Consider the following 27,789-nt stretch of genomic DNA (forward strand, 5'->3'; position numbering starts at 1 on the left):
GCTCGATAAGAATCTTTCCATGCCACGGCTGGCAGCGGCTGTTCCATGCCTCTCCCTCTCAGCTCACCTCTGCGTCTGTACTCTTTCTCAGTTCAAAGGCAGGAATCCCTTGTCCTCTTAGTCCATGTCTACTCTGTTCTTTTCTGGTCCTATGTAAACATTATTTCAGGATAATACATCTATTTATTTCCAAAACCTCTCCACTTCCTCTTCTTCCTCTTAAGGGTATATAACTTCTTGGCAGAATAGCCATTTTTTTAAAATTTTTATCAGAGTATCATTGGTTTAAAATGTTGTGTTAGCTCTTACTGAACAGCAAAGTGAATCTGCTACACATACACACCCTCTTTTTTGAATTTCCTTCCCATTTAGGTCACCAGTGAACACTAAGTAGAGTTGCTTGTGCTATGCAGTAGGCGCTGATTAGTTATTTCTTCTATACATAGTATCAATAGTATATACATGCCAATCCGGATCTCCCCTTGGGGTTTTTCCTAATCAAAAGATTTCTTATGGAAAACTAGGAACCTCTGTTGACTATCAGGTCATAAACTCGGGTGCAGTACGTAGCTATCGATCTGTGAATTTCTAGGTGTGTGACTGGAGAAACCAATCCATCCACTTTAGCAGTCTGTGGCTCATATCACTGTCAACAGTGAGCACTCAAAAATAATTTTTAATGATTGAATGAATGAAAATATAAATGAATTATTTATTTGGAATATCCATATTTCATCAATTTAAGACATCTGTTTTTCACATTTTAACATCTCTGAAAACATCGATGGCAACGTTGAATCCTGTTGCCAGAGATCACTGTAATGGCACTGTCCTTGTCTGTTCGTATGCAAACATGGTCAAAATTTCAATCAATTCATGTGCTTTTTAAGTAATATATATTAAAATTGTCTGCATCAAATGCAGTAACTTGATATTTCATTTAGTGGGCATTTAGGGCAACCCACTCCAGTGTTCTTGCCTGGAGAATGCCAGGGATGGGGGAGCCTGGTGGGCTGCAGTCTATGGGGTCGCACAGAGTCAGACACGACTGAAGCGACTTAGCAGCAGCAGCAGCAGCAGGGAATAAATATTTGTTCTAGTTGTTTTCTGATGATCTTCCATTTAAGCCTCCTTAAATCAAGAAAGCATGAACAACAAAACTTATAGAATGGATGTCAACTGCTTGGAGAAACATCACCAAGATGATAGCAGAACATTATTTTAAGAAATGCTGCATAACCAACTCTCAAGCACAGAGAATTTTCATGTGTGGAAAAACATAGATATTTATGACTCAGTTAAAAAAAAAGGGTTCAGAAGAGTTGGATGTTGAATATGAGGAAGTGTTAGGAATTCACTTTGTTTATATTTTCCACAAAAGGATTATACTATTAAAATATATATTTAAATAAGACTTTAAAGCTCTTTTAATAAACTCAAAAAATGTAAGTGATAAAGCATTAGTTCATAGGAAGATTGCCAACATTTTTTACTAATCATTTAGAAAGTAATGGCATATCGTAACAATCAATAAATTTGAGGTCCTATGAGATACAAGAATATCAGTAGGAGAGAGATTTTTGGCCTAAAGACCCAGTTATCATGCCTCAAATCTTGCCACATAGTATATTTCCTGCTTCTCCCTGAGACTAAATTAAGATATTATCCATGAAGATAGGCTCGGATTAGATCTGAGGAAGAGTTTTTCCAAAGTTAGAATGTTCTGAAGACAAGAGTTAGCTACTGAGGAAGACTGTAAATTCTTTAGTTACTGAGATTTGCAAAGAAATTTTGTCTGTGCCAGTGATGGTCGTGTTTGCATGCACAGAGCAGCTGTCCCTGTGAAGTGCTTGTTTCCTTTCACACAATGATTGGTGAGCTGACCTCCCCTCCTCTGACTACCTAGGCACAAGAAGAAGAGCTTCTGAAATATTATAGTAAGAATTGGGACTTAGCAGATTGTCTTAATCAACATAGCAGAAGCCTGTGAAGAATGAAGAATTGTCCGGTTGTTTGGACTCTCACTCCACTGATCAAGAAAAGATTTTCTTGATTACAGATACAAGTTGCTTCACTTGTTTCTGTTTTAGAAAATAAGAAGCAGTTATTTGCTTGTGGTCAGATATTCTTTGAGAGAAGTCTTTTCTGGACTCCCATGTGCATTGTACTGAGGTGTATAAAATGTAATTAGCAGTATTTGCATAGTTGGTTTATAAGTAGATCAATGTCCTTATGTGGCTGAATCTACATGTCTTCCTTTAAGCAGATGAAATAAATCCCAGAGAAACTGGGATCTGAGTCATTTGCCTTTCAAAATGAGTACAAAAAGATCTGGCATCTTGAAGGAATCATTGAAGAGTTTCTTGTCATGTTCATCCATCTCACCAAAAGTGATCATGTCGAATGCCATGGCTAGTAGATGCTTTTCATCTATTTTCTTATTTGCATTGGGCTGATTGGCCTTTTGGAGATTGATGGGGCAATATATAAGAGGACCAGAAAGCCATAAGCCAGGTCGGGACACAAGAGTCATACTGCAGACTCTAGAGCTGTATTATACATCTCTCATTTCATGTTCTGTTTGTTTTCTCTTTTGCCTGACAACTCCTGCTCTTCCTTAGACACACGGAGCAGGCAATATTTCCCCAGGAGTTTTCGCCTAACCTACCTAGGGTTATGTAGTTGCCATATTGCCAGGACCCATACCTTACATTCATTTCAGGATTAACCAGACTGTGGAATACCTTTTCCTAGTCTTTCTCTCCACCAGGAGTCCGTGGGCAATTTAAGGGCTGACTTGTTACTGAGACCCAGCACTAGGACAGTGCCTGGAATAAGACACATGGCTAAATAAATGGTGAAAGTATTGAGAAATGCATGCAAAGTACTATATGTACATGGATAAATTGATGAGCTTGACTTTATTGGAATTTTGTTGAGGTTTCTCCTCAGAAATACTTTTATAAACAGTCTTATCTACTGGTGCTGGGACTTCTCTCACATACTGTTCTACTGATATAATTGGATAATATCACCAGCATCACTCCTTTACAAAATAGGATAGGTAACTAAGTGACTATGGCAGTGGTCTTTTCTTTTTTTGCCATATTCATCTCTTTTTCACTTTTTATATTTATTCTTTCTAACTAGTCACTCATTTCTTCAGATATAGTACTTGGCTGCCTATTGTTGTTGCTTGAGTCCCCTCCCATTTTTTTTTTTTAATGATGTTACTCATTAAGTAAACTTGTCCATTTTCTTGGTTTTTCTTATACTCATTCCCCTAAGATCTTTCCTGATGTGTAACAATAAGGAAGTTCTTAACTAAAATAAGAATAAAGATAAAAGATAATCTAGCTTATTAATAAACTGTTATTATTTGATCATAACAGGAAAAAGCAGAATTAGGGAGCCTCAGGGTTTGTTAATGCAGCCATATATGACAGAATCAGGAAACCATGTTTTTGGTTTTGCTGTCCATGCATTGGCTTTATTCCAAACATGGCTTTCCTTTGGCTGTGCTTTGACAGTTGCAGTGAGGGCTATGTGCATCCTCCCTTGTGTTCAGCAGGATAGAGAGTGCATCTCTTTTTAATGCTCACAGAACAAGAAAGATTTTCCCATATATCTTAAGAAACCTCCTCATGCCTCCTTGCACAGAGTTGGGTCCCATCCTCATTCCTGGCTAATCTCTATTGTCACTGAATGTTCCACACCAATTGGCTTAGACCTGGGTTCACAAACAAATCCTTGACAAGAGAAAATAAGAGTAACATAAGTGGTATACTACTAGAGGGAAGATCAAACCACTAAGTATTATGGCTTAAGTACAGTGGGTTGTACAATACCCTGATGCTGGGAAAGATTGAAGGCAAAAGGAGAAGAGAGAAGCAGAGGATAAGATGATTGGATAGCATCACCAATTCAATGGACATGAACTTGAGCAAACTCCAGGAGACGTGAGGGACAGAGACACCTGGCGTGCTACAGTCATGGGGTCGTAAAGAGTCAGACATGACTTGGCGACTGAACAACAACAAAACAGTAGGTTGGGGTGGAGAGGAAGCCACTGTGTCTACTAGACCATGGCTCTGTCCCATGTGCTGTATCTTTTCCTTTTAATAGTAACAGCTAAATTTAAATGGTAACAGCCCAACTTAAATATTAACAGCTCAACTCAGTGTCCCAAAATGGATCACAATTTTTCTCCTAGAGCAAACCCACTTCCAAATTTTCCTGCATAGAAGAACTATACAAAAAAGACCTTAATGATGCAGATAACCACGATGGTGTGATCACTCACCTAGAGCCAGAAATCTTGGAGTGTGAAGTCCTGTGGGCCTTAGGAAGCATCACTACGAACAAAGCTAGTGGAGGTGATGGAATTCAAGCTGAGCTATTTCAAATCCTAAAAGATAGTGCTGTGAAAGTGCTGCACTCAATATGCCAGCAAATTTAGAAAACTCAGCAGTGGCCACAGAACTGGAAAAGGTCAGTTTTCATTCCAATCCCAAAGAAGGGCAATGCCAAAGAATGTTAAGACTTACTCACAATTGCACTCATTTCTCTAAGCTAGGCTTCAACAGTGTGTGAACCTAGAACTTTTCAGATGTTCAAGCTGGATTTAGAGAAGGCAAAGGAACCAGAGATCAAATTGTCAACATCTGTTGGATCATAGAAAAAGCTAGAGAGTTCCAGAAAAGCATCTACTTCTGCTTCATTGACTACACTAAAGCCTTTGACTATATGGATGACAACAAACTGTGGAAAATTCTTAGAGATGGGAATACCAGACCACCTTATCTGCCTCCTGAGAAACCTGAATGCAGATCAAGAAGCCGTAGTTAGAACTGGACATGGAACAACAGACTGGTTCCAAATTGGAAAAAGAGTATGTCAAGGCTGTATACTGTTACCCTGCATATTTAACTTATACACAGAGTACATCATGTGAAATGCCAGGCTGGATGAAGCACAAGCTGGAATTAAGATTTCTGGGAGAAATATCAATAACCTCAGATATGCAGATAACACCTCCCTTATGGCAGAAAGTGAACAAGAACTAAAGAGCCTCTTGATGTAGGTTAAAGAGGAGAGTGAAAATGTTGGCTTAAACTCAACATTCAAAAAATGAAGATTATGACATCTGGTCCTATCACTTCATGGCAAATAGATGGGGAAACAAGGTCAACATTCAGAAAATGAAGACCATGACATCTGGTCCCATCACTTCATGGAAAATAGATGGGGAAACAATGGAAATAGTGACAAGCTTTATTTTCCCAGGCTCCAAAATCACTGTAAATGGTAACTGCAGTCATGAAATTAAAAGACGCTTGCTACTTGGAAGAAAAGCTATGACCAACCTAGACAGCATATTAAAAAGCAGAGACATTACTTTGCCAATAAAGGTCTATATAGTCAAAGCTATGTTTCTTTCCTGTAGTCATGTATGGATATGAGAATTGGACCATAAAGAAGGATGAGTGCCAAAGAATTGATGCTTTTGAGCTGTGGTGTTGGAGAAGACTCTTGAGAGTCCCTTGGACTGCAAGGAGATCAAACCAATTGATCCTAAAGGAAATCAACCTTGAATATTCATTGGAAGGACTGATGCTGAAATTGAAGCTCCAATACTTTGGCCACCTGATGTGAAGAGTTGACTCATTAGAATAGACCCTGATGCTGGGAAAATTGAAGGAAGGAGGAGAAGAGAACAACAGAGAACTAGATGGTTGGATGGCATCACCGACTCAATGGACATGAGTTTGAGCAAGCTCTGGGAGATGGTGTAGGACAGGGAAGCCTGGTGTGGTACAGTCCATGAGGTCACAAAGAGTTGGACATGACTGAGTGACTGAACAACAAATGAATTTCATTGAAAATTTCTTTATCCATGCCAAAAGACAGGGTGTTATTTTTAACCCTGTCTCATTGAGTTTCAAACATGGTACAACATAAGGAGAACTAAATACCTACCTCATGCATTCAGCTACCATTTACTATATACCAGGCATTAAGGGTATAATTGTATATAATTCCATTTCTGGACAGATTAGTATTATAAAATCAATTAATAGTGGTAGAAAATATTCTTAAGCAAATTTTGCACATCTATACACAATTTTGTGGCAAAAGCTGACAATTTTGGTGGCAAAGACCTGGGCAACATGAAAGAGAAGCTAGAGTTCACGTTAGATTGGTTAGCTAGAAAAGACTTCTTCAAAGAAGCATACTTGAGCTAAATCCTGAAGAGTAGAAAGATTCAGATATACAAAGAGAACCGCATGCACAGAGAGAATCACATACAATGTCTAATCAAGGAACTGAAAGAACTCCAGCAAGGGTGTGGTGTAACAGAAGGCAAGAGAAGAGTGCTTCAAGAAGAAAGGATTGATGATATAATTCAGTGCTGCCAAGATAAGGATGAGGACTGAAGAATGCATGTTGGATTTGGCAACGTGGGTGGCATTTGAGACTTGAGCTGGAGCAGATTTAATGGAATGACCGGAACAGGAGTAAAATCATAGTGGTTTGAAAAATGATTGTAAGATGGCAAAGTGGGGACATGGTGGGTACATAACTCTTAGAAGAAATTTCTCTATGAGATGCAGCAGCGTGATTTGATAGCTGAAGGGGACTGTGTGTTCATGAAAGTAGATTGTTTTATTTTTTCGTTTGATTTTAGATGAGACTAGAATTTCTGCTAGCAGACTCTGGAACTATGTGTAATTTTTTGGTCTTTTAAAAAAATTAATATATTGCTTACTCATAAACACCTGATATATAGTTCAGTTCAGTTGCTCAGTCATGTCCAACTCTTTGCAACCCCATGGACTGCAGAACACCAAGCCTCCCTGTCCATCACCAACTCTGAGGGTTTACTCAAACTCATGTCCATTGAGTCAGTGATGCCACCCAACCATCTCATCTCCTCCTGCCTTCAGTCTTTCCCAACATCTTTAAACCTTTGATGATGAAACAAATGAATGGTATTTGAGGTTGTAGTTATGTATGAATGGGAACTATCAATTATAAAATGTGAGGCCAAAATTCACAACAGAAATCTTTTGGAAGGAGCAGGGCTCAGATCCTGTGCATGTGTGAAAGTTTTAGCATTTCATGGAAGAAAGAATCATTTTCCCATTATACTAAGCAGGAAAAAATGGGTGCAGATCCAATGGGTTTCTCAATTTGGACTGAAGTCTCCATATCATGGTTTCTGTGGCAAGGAATCTGCCTGTAATGCAGGAGAAACAGGTTTGATACTTTGGTCAGGAAGACCTCCTGGAGAAGGAAATGGCAACCCACTCTAGTATTCTTGCCTGGAGAACCCCATGGACCAGGGGAGTCTGGTGGGCTACAATCCATAAGGTCGCAAAGAGTTGGACATGACATAGAGAGTCAACAACAAGTGTTCTTCAAGAGAATGAGGCAAGATTATCAGCAGAAAGTAAGGAAGGGCATGTGAAAATTCACCCGTCACACTTGCTGAGAATACAATAGAAGAGAGAAATGTAGTAAAAGTCAGGGGGACAATTTTAGGCCCTGTTTCAGGAATTTACACTTAAACCTTTCTGTCTGATTGTTGTTAATCTGTATGAGTGCAGTAGGGGTAGAAAAACTGATGGCTGGTTGGATACATTCAGGGTTTTACCAAATTGAGAGTAAGGGAACTGAGGACACTTCTGGTAGAGCAGGAAAAGGAACGAAGACTGGAGGGGACGGCAGGAGAAGAAAAATGAGTCCTTAGAGATCAGCTCAGAGAATTATTGTCCTGAGCTGAAAGGATCTGTGGTCAGGTTTTCAGATGCTGGGATATCTGAGAGCGTCTGTTACATTAGTCAATTACAGTATCCTCCTAACACATCTCTGTGTGTCGTCTCTCTTCTTCACCTCTACCTTGGTCCTAATCCAGTCTTTTCTGCAATGATAAGTGACTAATGCCAAAACAGTGTCTTCATCACAAAACACCCCTGCTTACCAGGCTTCATTCTGTTTCTGGGGTGAATTTAAAAACAAAAACAACACATAACTTTGCATTCAAGGATTTCTGTCATTTCCTCACACTTGAAATACTGAATTATTTTCTGGTGATTCCTTGACAGAAGTTCACTCTGTCTCCTCACTGTCTCCTATTATTCTCCCTCGTCTCTCTTAGTCTGGGAACTCCTTTCTTTTTAACAGTGAAAATCACTATCATGGTTTTAATCTAGTTCTTTTTACCATTATTTATACTTTAGTAATGGGGTCGCTAAGAGTCAGACACGACTGAGCAACTTCACTTTCACTTTTCACTTTCATGCATTGGAGAAGGAAATGGCAACCCACTCCAGTGTTCTTGCCTGGAGAATCCCAGGGATGGGGGAGCCTGGTGGGCAGCTGTCTATGGGGTCACACAGAGTCGGACACAACTGAAGCGACTTAGCAGCAGCAGCAGCAAAGATGTAGTTAAGCGTATTTTGTCTGCCAAGGACTCATGGCATCCTTTATGTCTCCTTTGGATGTTCTGGTGATTATATCAGAAGTGTTAAATTAACATTTAAAGCTTAAGGATATTTTCCTTTCTACATTGCATTTTAATGATAAATGACAATAATAATAACTATGATAACAAGGACAACTTCAGTTGTCCAGATCTGGGAAACATTATATCATTTGCCTAAAACCGCATTTAACACGTTAACCTCACTCCTACACAGTGGAATATTAATAATATTTAAAGAAAAACAGCACTTCTGTCTTGGGTACTTGGAACTATGATCGGTGTGGAAATGCATTTCTCCCATGTTATCACAAGCAATGAAGTGGTTTACCTTTCCCTGCGTGTTCATCTCAAGGATATGTTAATAGTAGCTTCCCTTGATGAAATAAGAATATTCTCACTCTCTGTACGTGCAACCTTGAAGGGAGCAAGAAGCTTAGGAGGTCAGCTGGTGTAGGCAGGCTCTGGCCAGCATTTGACTTGTAGGGAAAAATACACCTGAGAAGCTGGGCATTCTGACTAGAGAAAGTGTTAGTCACTATCAACTCTTCCCCTGGATGTGCCAGACTGTTTACCTGGGGCTGTGCGTGGCAGCTCTCCAGCCTCCCAAGGGACACAGAGCCTTTTTTTCCAGGGGGAGTGTGACACTTCATCACTTGTATGCACCCAGAGTGCCATCCTGTGGCCTAAACTGAGCTGTGTTTGTGTGTAGTTGTAACTGCCTGTGGTGTTTTTAAGTTTTACGAGAAGCAGAATCTAGAGGAGGTAAAGATTTATCCAGGGTTCCTAAAAGTGTGACCAAAAGGTTCAGAAAATGAAAAATGCAAATGGACACTTTCTGATTCTTGTCAAATTGGTTCCGGTTACAAGCCTCATCTGGCCCATTGCTGGCTCTATTCTGTTATCTCAGTCTTAATTCCTTCGCCGGTTCCCATTGTTTCCCCCCCTCCACACACACACACACACACTCTCTAGTAATGACGTTTGCCTTTGTCTTAATTTCAAAACAGGTTTTAAAATGCTAATGTTTGTAATGACAAGAGATTAGGCGACTTGACTTAAGGAAATCTGGCATTTCACACTTGGACAAACCGCAGTGAAACTGTCTTCCAAACAAAGGACGCACCTGGCTCTCTTCCACTGCCTAAAGCATGTCAAATCACAGGAAGTGAGATACGGCAGGCTCTTTTTATACTGTTCTTTTATTCTAGTACAGGTAAAAGCTAATGGGTACTCTCATTTACTTCTGGGGGGAGCATTAAATGAGGCAAACTTGCTGAATATTCTCACTGTATATTTAAAATAACATTTCAAACATTCATACATGTTGACCAGCAAGACTTCATTTCAGAATTCATCCTCAGGAAATGAACAGAACAGTTTAGGAAGATCATTGTATGGTTATATTATTTACAGTAACTTAATTTTTAGAAACCCAGTTATCTAATAATTTGAGGCTGACTCAGTAAGGTACGGAGCATCATACAAAGGAAATACTGAACAGCCATTAAAGATGTTGCTACAGAAGAAAGAATATTTAACAACAGAGGAAAATATTCTCAATATGTGAAAGGGCAACAAGCAAATTATAGAATAGTGATTTGGGTCTTACAAAAGAAATAGAAAGGACCAAAGAATAACCTCACTCTATTCCCAAGCTAAGTTAGAAACCAACAGGGAGAAAGCCAGATCATTGAGATTAAAATAGCAGCTTCCTAGTACTCTTTGTTGCTCCTTGAACTTACCCCCTCCCAGTGAAACTGAGTACATGTTGCAGGTAGGCCCAAGCAATGCCAAGTCTCCTGGTCATGGACCATGGCAACTGGAGAGTGGAATCTGCCTCTTCATTTCATTTTTATCAGACAAGTGATTCCTGCTCTTCTAGGAAGAAGTAACCAAGAAGTTGCAAAGGGATGGAACTGGATCCTGGAACTCGATGCCTCTTTTGTCTGGAACGTGGACATTCCTTCTTTTCTATGGCAAGAGAGGAGTAGGGACAAAGGTTTTCACATTGCACGCTGCAGTTTTAGAGTGCTTCTTCATTAGTTTGGGACTCAGGAGAGAGGAGTATTATTCTTGCTACTTCTGTAAACACTAATAAATATGTTTAGTGGACAATCGAATTTTTGTGTGTGTGTATTACTATACATTTAATGGCTAGAAATATCCATATATCCATGCAAACTATTTTCTACAAGGAGCATACACTGTTTTTAGTGAATTATGTATATGTTTACACACGCCCATCTGAAGAAGGAAATGGCAACCCACTCCAGTATTCTTGCCTGGAGAATCCCATGGACGGAGGAGCCTGGTGGGCTACAGTCCATGAGGTCACAAAGAGTCGGACACGACTGAGTGACTTCACTTAACTTACACATGCCCATATATGTAAAATAAATATATAATAGAGTATGTGAAAATGTATTCCTTTGTATAATACTTACAGTATAAAAGAATCTATCTGCAATGCAGGAGACCCAGGTTTGATCTCTGGGTTAGGAAGATCCCCTGGAGAAGTGAATGGCAACCCACTCCAGTATTCTTGCCTGGCAGTCTAAAGTCCATGGGGTCACAAAGAGTTGGACATGACTGAGCAACTAACACTTTCACTTTAATAAAAATATACATACACATAAATGTAAATTAAATATATAGTTCAGTTCAGTCCAGTCACTCAGTCGTGTCCAACTCTTTGCAACCCCATGAACCGCAGCACGCCAGGCCTCCCTGTCTGTCACCAACTCTTGGAGTCCACCTAAACACATGTCCATCGAGTCAGTGATACCATCCAACCATCTCATCCTCTGTCGTCCCCTTCTCCTCCTGCCCTCAATCTTTCCCAGCATCAGGGTCTTTTCCAGTGAGTCAGCTCTCCGCATCACGTGGCCAAAGTATTGGAGATTCAGCCTCAGCATCAGTCCTTCCAATGAACATCCAGGACTGATCTCCTTTAGGATTGACTGGTTGGATCTCCTTGCAGTCCAAGGGACTCTCAAGAGTCTTCTCCAAATCCACAGTTCAAAAGCATCAATTCTTATGCACTCAGCGTTCTTTATAGTCCAACTCTCAAATCCATACATGACCATAGCCTTGACTAGATGGACCTTTGTTGGCAAAGTAATGTCTCTGCTTTTCAATATGCTATCTAGGTTGTTCATAACTTTCCTTCCAAGGAGTAAGCATCTTTTAAATTCGTGGCTGCAGTCACCATCTGCAGTGATTTTGGAGCCCAGAAAAATAAAGTCTCCCACTGTTTCCACTGTTTCCCCATCTATTTGCAATGAAGTGTAGGGCCAGATGCCATGATCTTAGTTTTCTGAATGTTGAGCTTTAAGCCAACTTTTTTACTCTCCTCTTTCACTTTCATCAAGAGGCTTTTTAGTTCCTCTTCACTTTCTGCCATAAGGGTTGTGTCTTCTGCATATCTGAGGTTATTGATATTTCTCCCGGCAATCTTGATTCCAGCTTGTGCTTCTTCCATCCCAGCGTTTCTCATGATGTACTCTGCATATAAGTTAAATAAGCAGGGTGACAGTATACAGCCTAGATGTACTCCCTTCCCTATTTGGAACCAGTCTGCTGTTCCATGTCCAGTTGCTTCCTGACCTGCATACAGATTTCTCAAGTGGCACGTCAGGTGGTCTGTTATTTCCATCTCTTTCAGAATTTTCCACAGTTTATTGTGATCCACAAAGTCAAAGGCTTTGGCATAGTCAGTAAAGCAGAAATAGATGTTTTTCTGGAACTCTCTTGCTTTTTTGATGATCCAGCGGATGTTGGCAGTTTGATCTCTGGTTCCTCTGCCTTTTCTAAAACCAGCTTGAACATCTGGAAGTTCACGGTTCACGTATTGCTGAAGCCTGGCTTGAAGAATTTTGAGCATTTCTTTACTAGCGTGTGAGATGATTGCAATTGTGCGGTAGTTTGAGCTTTCTGTGGCATTGCCTTTCTTTGGGATTGGAATGAAAACTGACCTTTTCCAGTCCTGTGGCCACTGCTGAGTTTTCCAAATTTGTTGGCATATTGAGTGCAGCACTTTCACAGCATCATCCTTCAGCATTTGAAGTAGCTCAACTGGAATTCCATCACTCCACTAGCTCTGTTCATAATGATGCTTCCTAAGGCCCACTTGACTTCACATTCCAGGGTGTCATTTAACTCAGATGACCATTATATCTACTACTGTGGGCAGGAATCCCTTAGAAGAAATGGAGTAGCCATCATAGTCAAAAAGAAGGTCCAAAATTCAGTACTTGGATGCAGTCTCAAAAATGACAGAATGATCTCTGTTCATTTCCAAGGCAAACCATTTAATATCACGGTAATCCAAGTCTATGCCCTGACCAGTAACGCTGAAGAAGCTGAAGTTGAACAGCTCTATGAAGATCTACAAGACCTTCTAGAACTAACAGCCAAAAAAGTTGTCCTTTTCATTATAGGGGACTGGAATGCAAAAGTGGGAAGTCAAGAAACACCTGGAATAACAGGCAAATTTAGCCTTGGAGTACAGAATGAAGCAGGGCAAAGGCTAATAGCATTCTGCCAAGAGAATGCACTGGTCATAGCAAACACCCTCTTCCAACAACACAAGAGAAGACTCTACACATGGACATCACCAGATGGTCGACACCGAAATCAGATTGATTATATTCTTTGCAGCCAAAGATGGAGAAGCTCTATACAGTCAGCAAAAACAAGACCGGGAGCTGACTGTGGTTCAGAACTCCTTATTGCCTCATTAACTCCTTATTGCCAAATTCAGACTGAAATTGAAGAAAGTGGAGAAAAACACTAGACCATTCAGGTATGACCTAAATCAAATCCCTTATGACTATACAGTAGAAGTCAATATATAGTGAAATATATGAAAATATATTCCTTTGTATAATACTTATAGTATATTTGAGCAGATACTTATATTATGGTATTAAATATGTATCTAGTTACCCATATATTTAAAAAGAAAAATAAAAAGTATAATTATTAAGATAACCTGATGCATATCATGGTATAAAATTCTTTAGGTGCTTTAATATAGTGCAAAATTAACCATTCCATACAATGTAACAGGGCCCCTTTCTCCCTTAGACAAGGAAAGTAGTTGGATGCTTGAGCATAGCAAACCCTTCTGCTTCCTCTTGTGTGGTTATGATGAAGGGGTAGTTTTGTGTTGGTAACATAGGGCATGGAAGAGAGGAAGAGGCAGAAGGCCCCTGTGGATAGAAAGGATGCTTGCTGGGAAAGTAGTTCTTCCTGTGCCAGGAAAGCTCCCTCCTAGAATCTCCCTGGACCTACCTATTTATTTGTGCAATCATACGTCCATCATTCATTTTGACAAGTTTATGGGAAACCCATTAACTATTAGCTAATGCCAAGACAGAAAGTATTAAAACACTTGCCCGTCATAGGAAGGACTTCTAATCAAGTCATCATTTCCAAGATAAACCTCTTACAATACATTATCAACAAATAGTACAATAAACATTTGATATTATGAGTTACACCTCATACTATACCCTATACATGCACTGACTTCTTGGATCCTCCCTACCAGCAATTCTTATGCCTAAACCAGAGTTCTTATGGCCATTATATATTTTTAAAATTTTTTTAATGAAATAGCAGTTTTTTAATTTAATTATTTATTTTTGGCTTTAGTGGGTCTTCATTGCTGCCCAGGATTTTCTATAGTTGTGGTGCGTGTGTGCTCACTCAGTCATGTCTGACTCTTTGCAACCCCTTGGACTGTAGCCTGTCAGGCTCCTCTGTCCATAGGATTTCCCAGGCAAGAATGCTGGAGTGGTTTGCCATTTCCTTCTCCAGGGAATGTTGGCCCAGAAATCGAATCTGTGTCTCTTGCATTGGCATGTGGATTCTTTACCACTGAGCCACCAGGGAAGCAGTGAGCAGGGGCTACTCTCCAGTGCACGGGCTTCTCATTGCTGTGGCTTCTCTTGTTGCAGAGCATGGGCTCTGGGGCATGTGGGCTTCCGTAGTTGCAGTTCGTGGGCTCTAGAGCACAAGCTCAGTAGCTGTGGTACGCATGCTCTGTTGCTCCTCTGCATGTGGGATCCTCCCAGATCAAGTACCGAACCTGTGTCTCCTGAATTGGCAGGCAGATTCTTTATCACTGAGCCACTAGGGAAGCCCTCTTATGCTCGTGTTTTAGATGAGAAAGCTCAGCCACAGAGTTTAAAAATTGCTCACAGTCATATAGCAAGTAAGTGACCAAGAAAAGTTCATACCTGTACAGTCTGACTCCCAAGTTTGTGTGCTCTTTGTTACCATTCCACACAGCCCTCACAGTCTGATCTGTTCAAATGTGACACGAGTTAGCTTTCCGAAGGCACATCAGAGTTTGGGGAAAGGAAGAGCTGTATGATATTCTGCACCTTCTGGAGAAACATGAAAGTTCAGTGGTGCCACATGGTTTTTATAAAAAAATAATTAAAATGGAATTCTAGTCATCAAGAGTGCATTGGTACTGAAGGAAAAAAAATAAATGACTGGTGCTTGAAATAAACACCCCAACGCTGTATGTAATTACAAAAGAAAATGAGATGAGGTTGCAGACCTGACTTATCTGAGTCTCCCCCACCCTCCCCCTTGGGATTCTCAGTTTATCTTATAGTTTAAAAAGAACAAACCCCAGGGATAAGTCACTTCATCCCATATCATTCCTTTCTGCTTTTTTGAATTTAAATTTGAAAATGTGAAGCCTGAGAAGTTCTAGAATCTAGTCTTTTTAATAGGAAATTTAATTTAGGGGATGGCATGGAAGAAGAGCTATAGAACCTCTAATGGATTTTTTTCTCCCCTCTGAAGTAACATGAAATTAAATATTGGTAATTATTTGATACGCTTTTAAATATAGATTCTAAATCCATCCTATCAGAGGAACTTCCAGATGTACCAAGCATGAGTGTGACAATTGAAATGGTGAAATGCTTAAAAAATGATGAGAAACTTCATTTTCGAAACCAGATGACAGATACAAAAAGTTGGCAGAGTGTCTGAAAGAAACATAGCATGCAGAGGGAGATCTAAAAATACTGTAAACAAAAACTGAAAGACAACTTGGAATTTCACTTCAGAAATGTTGTAGATTTTAAAATAGCACCAGTGGCTTCTTTCCCCCTTTACAATGAAATTTGATGAATTTCCACTTTTTTCAATGCTTGTACCATTTTTTATACATTTTATTTTTGTTTTCAGCTTCATTTTTAGCCATTTTTTATCATAAAATTATATGTAAACTCTCTAAATATGTTTCTCTGTCATGGTACCATGGTACCATCTAAGAGCTAATTCACTTGTATCTCCTTGGTAATATCCCACGTAGTCACAGGGCAAGAGGTTGCCTGAGAGCAGTTGTTTTTAAACTGTGTGTCGGGTGATGCATCAGAATCACCTGGATGATCATCAGAATCCCATGGAGGGCTCCATAAACCAGATTGCTGAACTCCATCCCGGATTCTCTGATTTGGTTTGTCTAAGGAGATGCTTGAAGATTTGCTTTTCTAGCAAGTTCCTGGATGATATGTGTGCCGTTGGACCACACTCTGAAAACCCTTGACTTTCCTAGAACAGGAAGAAGCAGCCAAACCATCTCCCTGTTGCTCCCACACCTGACGACGAATGTCAGGGTCAGTAAAAACTGAATTGATGCTGAACATGCGTGTATTGCGGGGAGGGCAGGGATGGAGGGCTGCAAACAGTTTTAGCATTGATAATCATAACTGAAATATAGACTGAAGAAATAAATGAGAGAATGAGTAAAATATGGATTTGGAGGGAAAAGATTCAAGCATTCAATACATATCATAAAACATTTCAAAGTTCTTGACTGAAGCATAAATATGCATATATGTTATGTGCTAGCAGAAATGAAGAAAAACGCTGGCCAAAAAAATGAAATTCTGATGACTGTTAATTAAATCAGTAAGAGTGACTAGGCCACTAGAAGGGAAATGTTTGCTTATCTGTAATTAGATTTAGATGTGGGAGTGAAAATGAAAGTCGTTCAGTTGTGTCTGACTCTGTGACCCCATGGACTGTAGCCTGCCACGCTCCTCTGTTCATGGTATTTCCCAGGCAAGAATACTGAAGTGGGTAGCCATTCACTTCTCCAGAGGCTCTCCCCAACCCAAGGATAGAATCCAGATCTCCCACATGGCAGGTGGATTTTTTACTGTCTGAACTAGCAGGAAAACCCAGATTTGGGAGTGGGGTTAGCTTATAGCCACCCTGTTCTTTGACAAGATGACAATGGTGAAACCTAGCCAACTTCTTTTGGATATGTATGACATGATGTAAACTGGATAAAAAAAATTCACAATTTACTGCAGTGGCTGTAAAATATACAGCCCTTTTATCCGTATCTTTAGATCATGCTGCTGCTGCTGCTGCCAAGTCACTTCAGTCATGTTTGACTCTGTGAGCCCACCAGGCTCTGCCGTCCCTGGGATTCTCCAGGCAAGAACACTGGAGTGGGTTGCCATTTCCTTCTCCAATGCATGAAAGTGAAAAGTGAAAGTGAAGTCGCTCAGTCATGTCCAACTCTTCACGACCCCATGGACTGCAGCCTACCAGGCTCCTGCATCCATGGGATTTTCCAGGCAAGAGTACTGGAGTGGGTTGCCATTGCCTTCTCCTCTTTACAGCATATCCAGAATTAAAACATTGTTGAAGCAAATCTAGGGAAAGAGTCAATGAGATATAGTATGAAGATATGAAGTACCACTTCCATGGAACTTGGGAGAATTTTGAAAGATCTGTATATAAATAAGCAATGGAGTGTAAATTATAGCAGCTGGCTATGCATTTAGTTAATGAACATCACTGATACTCAGAAAGAGTTGTCTCACCTCTTCCAGTGTATGTGTGTCTCCTCCTTCCCTCCTTTCTCTCTTCCTTTCCTCCCTACGTCCTTCCCTCCCTCCCTTGTTTCCTCCTCCTCCTTATAGTCAGTGAGTAGTTTTGCACATCAGCTCTGTGTCAGGCACTGACTGTGAATAAGACTTGTTGTTTAATTGCTCAGTCATGTCTGAGTCTTCTGTGACCCCATGAACTATAGTCCACCAGGCTCCTCTGTCCATGCAGTTTCCCAGGCACGATTACTGGAGTGAGATGTCCTTCTCCAGGGGATCTTCCCAACCCAGGGATCGAACCCACATCTCCTGCATTGGCAGGCAGATGCTTTATCACCGAACCACCTGGGAAGCCCAATGAATAAGATATATATCCTCCTTACAACTTCATGGGTCTTTGCAGTCTATTAAGGATGTTAGATATTAAGCAAATTAAAGTAGAACATGTCCTGTGAAGTAAGGATGTGCATTGTAAATGCTTATGACAGAGGGCAGGTGCTCTCAAGGAACTGGGCCACATTTCTCTGGATAAATGATTAGGCTTGCTATGTTTTGAAAAGCAGAGACTTTGCCTCGTCCATTCTTTTTCCTTTGCCTCTGAAGCACTGCGTAGCATATCTTGTGCACTCCATCAACCTGTGTTGAATGAATAATTCTGAGCTCTGAGTGTGAATAGGGCTGGCTAGGTGAAGGGTTACTTGGTAATAGGGAGCATTCCAGAAAGGGGGTGCATGATATTGTGCCCAAATGTGAGCAGAAATGTATGGAACTTGGCTGTTCAACATGGTAGCCATTAGCAACATATGGCTGATAAGCATTTGGAATATGGCTAGTCCATGTTTAGATGCGTTATAAATATAAAAAACACATAGATTTTTGAAGACTGAGTAAGAAAAAGAGAATATAAAATGACCTGTTAGTAAAATTTAAAATACTGATTATATTGAAATTATAGTATTTTTGGATACATTAGATTAAATCACATATCCTTTTAAAATTAATTTCACCTGTTTCTTTAATTTTTTCATGTGTCACCTAGAAAACGTAGTGTTACATATGTGACTTGTGTTTGTGGTTCCTATTTTATTTCTACTGCGCAGCATTCATATTTAGTATACCATACATATGATTTTATTTGATGGAAGTATCATGCGAGAGGAGTCTGATGTGTAATGCAAACTTCTGCTCTCTGACCTGAAATACGAGGGCATTTCATGGCATTCATTCCTGCACTGTGGCAAGTCCCCATGCAGAGAGAAAACATGTGTCTTGCTGAAACACTGTTGTGTAGTAAAAGCTTACTGTTTTGACCTATTATTCGATTGTTGTATTGTGCATCTCAATAGAGAAATTTTAGTATCTGAGAATGCTGCTGAGCAAATAGATTTAGTGAGCAGCTTCTGAGAAGTGTGGTGATCGATGTAAATGCCAACCATATTTCTTTCCTGCATCCCGTTCCTAGTTTGTTTGCTTGAGAGGTTATGGTGATTGGACAGTTTTGTTTTTATTTGGCCAAGTGGTGATATATAGTGGCAAATTGGCTCTCTCTTTTGAGAAAGAATAAACTATGAGAAATGGTAGTAGAGTGTGACTGTTCTCTATAGACACAACTTCAGCTTGTAGGTGTTTTAAATCCCTGAATAGGAAACAGCGCTAATGATTAGAGTCTTTATATTCTGAATACATTCAGAGGGATTGTGGCGTCTGGAAAGAAAAGAAACGTGATATAAAAGTTGATTCTGAGGTCCAGCTTTGTGTGCACATAAAGCAACAGAAGCATGAGAACTGACTGCATTTTTGCAATTGCTTTCAACCAAGGGGGCTCTTTGGATTCTAACAAGTAGCTAAATTCCGTAGGGTTACAACGTACAAAGGGATAAAAGCAAAACAATGGAACAACACTCTCCCGTAGGGAAATATATAAATCTAAACATTGACTGTGATAAGGTAGGGTTAAAACAATTAATGTTAACGTCTAATGCTCTATATTTACTGTACATTTTACATGATATTTTTATTTTCTGATTCTGTCCTTCATTCGCTTGGAACAAATGAGGAGTTGAGAAGTAATATTTTCTTTACTTTTCTTGATGGAGAATGGGCAGAGGCTAAGGCTCTCTCTCTGCTCTCTGTTGAACTAATTTAGGCAAGTTTATGCTATCCCGTTTGCACTCCACACAGCTGCTGAAAAATGGCCAAGTTCTGGGGCCCACCTTGGCTTCGTAAAGGATGGAGCATACCTCACTGACCTCATAAACTTCACGTATGAGATGTTTCACTTTGAATAAGGGACTCAAACTGACTTTGGACCATAGTTCAGTGAGGCAATGATACTTCTTCGTTGTTTGTGTGAATTTTTGAGATTTTGTGTGTGAGCTGTACTGTGGGTATCATGTTGTTACGATATGCAAAGTTATAGCATTGGAATTCTGGCTCTATCTTCTCAAAGGCCTAGTGGATAAATAATATTTGATAAATATTTATTGTATGCCTACTATGTGTCAAGGCAAATCTCCGCTTGGCATCAGAAGAGACAAAGCATCCTCCACACTTGAAATTGTAGAAAAATTTCTTAGCAAAGATGGCTCAGGAAAACTGAACAAGGTAGAGAAATGTATTCAGGGCCTAGATCAGGCCTTTTTGGGGGGCTTACTATGATGGAGGTCTCCTGGCTTCTGCTCAAGTAAGAGTTCACAAGGTTAGTTAGCACTATGCTTCTGAAACCCAAAAGTGAAAATTTTAGAGGGCTATGAAATATCTTCTCTGAGGTTAGGGAACACTTTGTAGAAACTCAGAAAGCTACAGAATAGGAGTGCCAGTGGTGATAAAGAAGGATATTGAGGAGGAGTAGACGCCGAGCCCAAAGCTTGGGGAAATATTAGCCTGCACTATAATTCAACAAGTGTGATGGAATCTAGCTGTGTGTGTTAATGTAGGCCAACCATGGCTGTAAAAAAACCCAAAGAATGCATTTGTTTCTTAATAACAGTAGTAGATAGGTGAATAGCAGTGAGTAGTTCTCTTTCACACTGTCCTTAAGAGGGAGGGAACCCAGGTTAATAAGACTCTGCTACATTCAATATAAATCTTCCAAGATCACCTCCATTTGGGCCAGCTGTAGGAAAAGGAATGTGGTGAGGTATCGAGGAGGTCTTAATGGTTCTTGACTGGAAATGGTCCACCTCACTTCTCTCTGTTCATTGGTAGATCTCAGTTCTATAGTCACACCTACGTGCAAGGGAGACTGTGAAAGATAGTGTAAATGTGCACCCAGACCAGAGAGAACCCAAAGTTAGGTCAGTGGCACGAAATTTTTGCTAGATGGGCTCAATGGAACATCAATCCTATGTACTCTTAACACTATCTGCTTTTTGCCTTGGGATCAGTTTTATGTAGACTGACACAGCACCCTATGTCAAGCTGATACTTGTAACATTTCAGTTTTTCAAAATTATCTTACCTGTGTTGGCCTGCATGCTCCACTGTGATCTCATGTGTCATAGCTCTCTGGGAACAAGTTCAGATGAGTATAACTACATCATCTTGTCCATAAACATTACATCATCTTATTCATATCATGGCTGCATAGGCAACATGATGAATGCAATGGCCATGTTTTTGGAGTCATCTGTAGGTTCAGGCCCTGATTTTCATCTGCCTAGCTTTGTATGCTTGGATATGTGTCTTTAACTCTTTGCATTTTGGAGTCAACATTTTAATGAGGAAAACAGAAACAAAAAGAAAAACAATTTACCTTTCAAAATTATCAAAGCAGCTCAATATTTTTAATGCAAAATAATTTGTAGAGATTAAAATCTTAGCTCTGAGTCTCAATTTTTTGTGTTAAGATAGCTATCAATACCTATTTCTCAACTAATTTATTTTTACAAACCAAGATTGGAGGTTGACTTTTCTTAAATAATGTTTTAGCATTTATGAAGACAGTAGTACTTTCTTATTTACCCATTCAAATGATGAATGTAAGAATAATCGACTTTATCCCTCCCCCCAGACTCTGCCAGTCATGTGGTGTGTAGGGCCGTGTAGGGCATGTGCATGCTGTGTGCATGCCACACGCTCAGTCATGTCTGACTCTTTGTAGCCCACCAGGCCTCTCTGTCCATGGAATTTTCCAGGCAAGAATACTGGAGAGGGTTGCCATTTCCTGCTCCAGGGGATCTTCCCAACTCAGGAGTTGAACCCATGTCTCTTGCATCTCCTACATTAGCAGATTCTTTACCGCTGTGCAGCTGGGAAGCCCCATAGTGCATACTGGGTGCTATACAAATACTTGCCAAAGGTCTGACTGTGTTCAACACAAGCCCCAGAATTAACAATTCAAATTTGTTGCAAGCTAAAACTCTGACAATTCTGCTCTGATTGTGATGTCCAATTTTTCTATCTTAGATGGGAGTGATCCAAGAGAAAGAAATTTGGATGGGCTCACCTAAACCTTGCCTGCCAAATCAATTTGAAGTAAAGTTGGTAAACTCTTTTATCTCTTGGTTTTCCTTCCTCTGAGATATTTAGTACAAATTGCTTGACTGGCATATGGGAAAAAGAAGAGACATTTTCTGCACTTCAGTGAGGATTAACAAAAGAACCATTTACACTCCCAGAGATCAGGTAGCATGGTGACCACGGACTTCTGAGCTTCCAAGGATCACAGTCAAAGTGTTCAGAACCAGGGAGAGAAAGGGTGAAAAGAGAGAAAGGGCAGTTTCAGGAACAGCTGCCTTCTTCAGACCTTTCCCACCTAGGAGTTGCCTTCTTCAAAGCCTTCCAACAAAGACCAGGAAGAAAGCCATTTGTGTCAGAACCATGTCTCCTGCTGAATGCATAGAGAAAGCACTCCCTTTCCTGCTGTGCTCCATGTGGAGATGAAATAGCAGCTCTCTATTATGCATTTGTGCCAAAGTCATTCCTTCATCCAGCTATCCTCCTTCCCAGGTAGAGTAGATTCTATCTGGGTCAGCCAATTAACCAGCCCTTGTCTTAAATTTATTCACCTACTCAGGCAGTCTGCAAAGATTCACTCGACTCAGGTACTATGAGGCTCTTCCGCTCATGGACATTACCAAGAAAAAAAAATGAGGGGTCTCAACAAAAATTAGGAAAAGAAAAAGGATTATTAGGGAGAATGATGACTACTGCTGATGAAGTGATACCTGGATACAGGGAGTAAGGAGTGAGTGTTGAATTTAAATAAGATGATCCATCCTGGAAGACCATTCTAGGTGATGGACATTTGAACCGAGGCCTGGATGGCGAGGAGGAATCAAGGAGGCAATCAGACATAACTCTGAGAATAGACCCTTCTGGAAACAGAACATCCAGTGCTGAGACACTGTGTGGGAATGTTTTTGACTAGTGCAGAGAACAGCAAGAAGACCCTTGTGTCTAGAGCGGGTCAATATGACTGATGGTGTGAGAACAGAAGATTCCAGGTCAGTTAGGTCCTCATAGGCCCCAGGAACAAGTGCGTTTAGATTTTATCCCAGGTATGATAAGAAACCATTTGTACCTACCAAGAATTTATTTATTTTTGTTTGTTCCATGTAGTTAAAATATTCTGTGCTACTGAAAGTTCTTTTTCTGGTGTCTTGAGCTCTGCACTCAAAATCTTAGTCTGTCAAATTGCAAAAGAAACAGAGACTCATAAAATAATTTTTAAAATATTTATCGACACTTGCAAATTGCCAGCTCTTGAATGGCAAAGTTTATTCCTTTGTAATTTCCATTACATTTATGCCAAAGAGTAAAATCTTTTATTTTTTTCCCCAGATGATTGTAATGAGGACTTTTATTTAATGTATCAGAAATTATACCATTTTGAAGGCCCTATTTCCAAAGGGTGATTGCTAAAAGCCACATTCTTTCTTTAAGGCATGCTTTCCATTTAAAAGCACTTATCTTTGCAAGAATGAATGAAGTAGTTAAAGGAATCAGTACTAATTAGAAATGACAAGCTGATGATCAACTCTATTCCCCTTTTCTTCTTGGTATATTTTTCTGTGAGTTTTATGCAAGCCATTGGCATTTATTATAAATTCTTTCTTAGGAAAGCATATATTTCAGTTAATTTATTGCTTTGATTTCTATAGTTTCCTTTGTTTGATGTTTGTCCATTTTTAGTAAAAATTTTAAGTGAACAAGAAACTACAGACTATTTCATTTAAGGTAAAACATCTCCAAGTAGAAACTAAAGAATATGTTGCATTGATTTAAATGAAATGGTAGCTCTAAGGTGCGTGTGTTGAAAAGTTGAGATTTGATGGAGCTAAATTTTATTTTTATTCAGTGCTGTCTGTTATTACATCTCTGGTGATACCATGGAACACATGCTACCATAATTTTGTTTTTCTCTGAAATTGTTTAGAGCTCAGGATTATTAAAGAGATATTTGGAAATAATGATTTTTTAAAAAACCTTTTAGTTTGTATTGGAATATAGCTGATTAACAGTGTTGTGAAAGTTTCAGGTGAACAGTGAAGGGACTCAGCCGTAATACACGTGTGTTCGTATGCACCTGTGTGCTAAGTCACCTCAGTCGTGTCTGACTCTGTGCGACCCTATGGACCGTAGACCACCAGGCTTCTCTGTCTATGGGATTCTCCAGGCAAAAATACTGGAGTAGGTTGCTTTGCCTTCCTCCAGGGGATCTTCCCCACCTAGTGATCAAACCTGTGTCTCCTGCAACTCCTGCATTACAGGTAGATACTTTACTGCTGAGCCACCAGTGAAGCTCTTATGTGTATCCGTTTTGCCTCAAACTCACCTCCCATCCTGGCTGCCACAAAACATTAAGCAGAGTTTCCTATGCTATACAGTAGGGCCTTGTTGGTCATCCTTTTTAAATGTAGGAGTGTGTACATGTCCATCCCAAACTCGCTACCTGTGCCTTCCTCTCATCCTTCCTCCCTGTAATCATAAGTTCATTTTTTAACTCTGTGAGTCTCTTTCTGGGAAACAATGAGTTTTTGATAGTGGTTCGTAAAATGTCTTAGGGAAATTGATGAGGCTTGTGATTGTTGTTGTGTTAAATTCTCTTTATTCCCATTCATTATGCATTCTTTTGGCTTTAGCTTTAGCTTTGGTTTTGGATGTGATCTTACAATAAGTGGTACCCATCCTCTGAGTAATGAAGTGCCTTTTGGTATGTTTTCAGGAGCCAGCCCATTTACATCACTGGAGATGCAAGGAGATGATCTAGGTATTGCTTACAAGGTTTTGGTGTCCCTGTAGTCTCTGGCTACGAGTAAAAGCAGGCTTTTGGGCTAGCAAAGCTTGGCAACCTTTGACATTAAAACACTGAAGAATAAGTGGAAATTCTCCAGTTGTTACCACATGAGAAATAAAAGACAGTGGTGAAGCCTTGCTTTGTCATGAATAACTGATGGAAAGCTACAAAAGCAAAGAGTAAAAACTTAGATTAATAGAGCAATGGAAATAGTGTAACTGCCAGGGAATTTCTGCTGGCATTCATCTTTTGTGTTTTTTTTGTTTGTTTGTTTGTTTTTTTCTGCTTTATTTTTCTTTCTTTTTTTTTAAATTTTATTTTATTTTTAAACTTTACAATATTGTATTAGTTTTGCCAATTATGGAAATGAATCCGCCACAGGTATACATTTGTTCCCCATCCTGAACCCGCCTCCCTCCTCTCTCCCCATACCCTCCCTCTGGGTCGTCCCAGTGCACCAGCCCCAAGCATCCAGTATCGTGCATCGAACCTGGACCGGCGACTCGTTTCATACATGATATTATACGTGTTTCAATGCCATTCTCCCAAATTTCCCCACCCTCTCCCTCTCCCACAGAGTCCATAAGACTGATCTATACATCAGTGTCTCTTTTGCTTTCTTGTAAAAGTAATAGATGTTCATCAGATCAGATCAGATCAGATCAGTCGCTCAGTCGTGTCTGACTCTTTGCGACCCCATGAATCGCAGCACGCCAGGCCTCCCTGTCCATCACCAACTCCCGGAGTTCACCCAGACTCATCCATCGAGTCAGTGATGCCATCCAGCCATCTCATCTTCTGTCGTCCCCTTCTCCTCCTGCCCCCAATCCCTCCCAGCATGAGTCTTTTCCAAGGAGTCAACTCTTCTCATGAGGTGGCCAAAGCACTGGAGTTTCAGCTTTAGCATCATTCCTTCCAAAGAAATCCCAGGGCTGATCTCCTTCAGAATGGACTGGTTGGATCTCCTTGCAGTCCAAGGGACTCTCAAGAGTCTTCTCCAACACCACAGTTCAAAAGCATCAATTCTTCGGCACTGAGCCTTCTTCACAGTCCAACTCTCACATCCATACATGACCACAGGAAAAACCATAGCCTTGACTAGACGAACCTTTGTTGGCAAAGTAATGTCTCTGCTTTTGAATATGCTATCTAGGTTGGTCATAACTTTCCTTCCAAGGAGTAGGCGTCTTTTAATTTCATGGCTGCAGTCACCATCTGTAGTGATTTCATAGAAGTTGTAATTGGGATGCAAATTATTGTATTGACCTCCAAGTATAATGTAACATAAAGAGCATTAGTAAAGTATAATATGCACATTGAAGAACTAATTTAATTTATCCTCTTCCCTCCATTCCAGCCTCACTGTCAAGGAGGGTATTTTTTTGGTCACTTCTCTATCAAAGCATGTGGAGATACAAGTGGAGTACACAGAAAGAGAATAATATATTTAAATTGATGTGCTTGGTGAAAAAGTAGCTAGGAGGGGGAGGGGACATTAAGACAAGAGACAAATGAACGTAGAAAAAGGGAGAGGTTTTGGATGGCTTTAGGAGAAAGAAAAGTGAAAGTGGAATGGCTCCTATGGGGTGTGAAATTTGGGGAGATCAAGTGGTAGAACAATTTTTAAGGAAGTTTTACTGTGTAAAAAGATAAGGAGGTTTGCTGAATGTTGTGAGATGCAATTTTCCATTAATCCCTTTATACACTCTGAAAACATTTCAGTAAAGATATCCACATTTTTCTTCAATACCCTCAGTTAAAGTTGTGCTTCTTTCTCATGCATCACCATGCTGAGATGGGATCTTGCTATTTGACAGGCATATAGATCAAGATTTTGATGGAAGAGCTTAAGGCACTATATCAATAAATTAGGTTATACAGATAAAATAGAATATGCAAAAAAGATAATGCAACTTTCTCCTAATACCGTACCATAAAATAAGATCATACTCTAAGTAATGTAACCTGTTTTTCCCACTAAATATATTTACATACTGATACATATCATTGTATTCCATGTGAAGGTTACAAAATATTTTATTTTGTGAGGGACTGCAATTGATTAGTTCATTCTCCTATTTTTGGACAACCAATTGTTTGCAAATGCTTAGTTTCTATAAACACTACTGCAACACATATCCATGTAGCTAAATCTTTGGATATATCCTAATCTGTTTTGCAAGGACAAGAACAGATGAGGAATAGGTTGTTTGGAAATAAAGGATCAAATTTTAAGAAGTATCAAATAGTTTCTGGGAGTGATTTCCCAAATTAATTAAGGCAAAGCAAAAACAAGAATCCAGACAACTAAAAATAAAGAACTTCAGCATAAAAAACATGAAAATTAAGCAAACTCAAAAAATATTACAAGATAAATTGAAAAAAGGTTTGCAATGAATATGTTACTTTCTTTACGTCTGTCCTATAGTTAAATGGACCAGCGAGATGTTGTAAAGACATCATAAGTGGAATAGAAAATATACTTAGTACACATAATTGCAAAGTAATGTAGCAATTAAAACAAGTCAAGAATGATACAAAGAAGCTAGCAAAAATCCAAAGAAAAACAAGAGTCAAGATCCATGAGAATCAATTTTTATAAGAATATATTCCAAATATTATACTCTCACATGAAGACTAAGAGTTTATGTGATCATGGTTAATGAAACCATGAAGCCAACGTGAAGTGAAGGAGTTATGCACCCCTTTGTTTTCTTTATTTCATAAAACAAGAAACAAAGAACACCCTTTGAAATTTAATATGGATAGTTCTAAACAAACAAAGAGGAAATAAAATCTTTTACTAACCAACATTTGAAGATACTGTGTTTTATATTTTTATTTTCATGCAATATTACCAACCTTTTTCTCATATATGTGATGGCTATCCAAATCAGTTAGGAATGTACTAAACTGCAAAAAAAAAAAAAAAAGCTTCAAATAAGAGATTCTTTTTTTAAAAAAAGAGGTTAGATTTTCTCATGTAACAAATGTCCAGAGCAGTGGTGCTCCTGATTTCAGTTCAAGGGTTCAGGATGGGGTTAGATATGATGGTAGTGTGTTGCACTGTCATTTCCCAATGAACCATCTTTGCAGTCTCTATGCCTTTGTGTCTGCCCTTGGATCTCTGCTTAGCCTGAGAGAAGGTAGTGAAAGTGATATAAAAGTGATTCAAAACATTTTTGCATTTT

General features: G+C 39.5%; 1 protein-coding gene across 3 annotated transcripts in view; it reads left to right on the forward strand.

Annotated features, from left to right (window-relative positions):
- The window catches only part of LOC139184221 (teneurin-2-like), a 451,142-nt gene that overhangs the window by 278,583 nt on the left and 144,770 nt on the right, over positions 1–27,789 (forward strand). The window lies entirely within an intron of this gene.

This window comes from Bos indicus, chromosome 7, assembly GCF_029378745.1.
Source record: "Bos indicus isolate NIAB-ARS_2022 breed Sahiwal x Tharparkar chromosome 7, NIAB-ARS_B.indTharparkar_mat_pri_1.0, whole genome shotgun sequence".
Lineage (NCBI taxonomy): Eukaryota > Metazoa > Chordata > Mammalia > Artiodactyla > Bovidae > Bos > Bos indicus.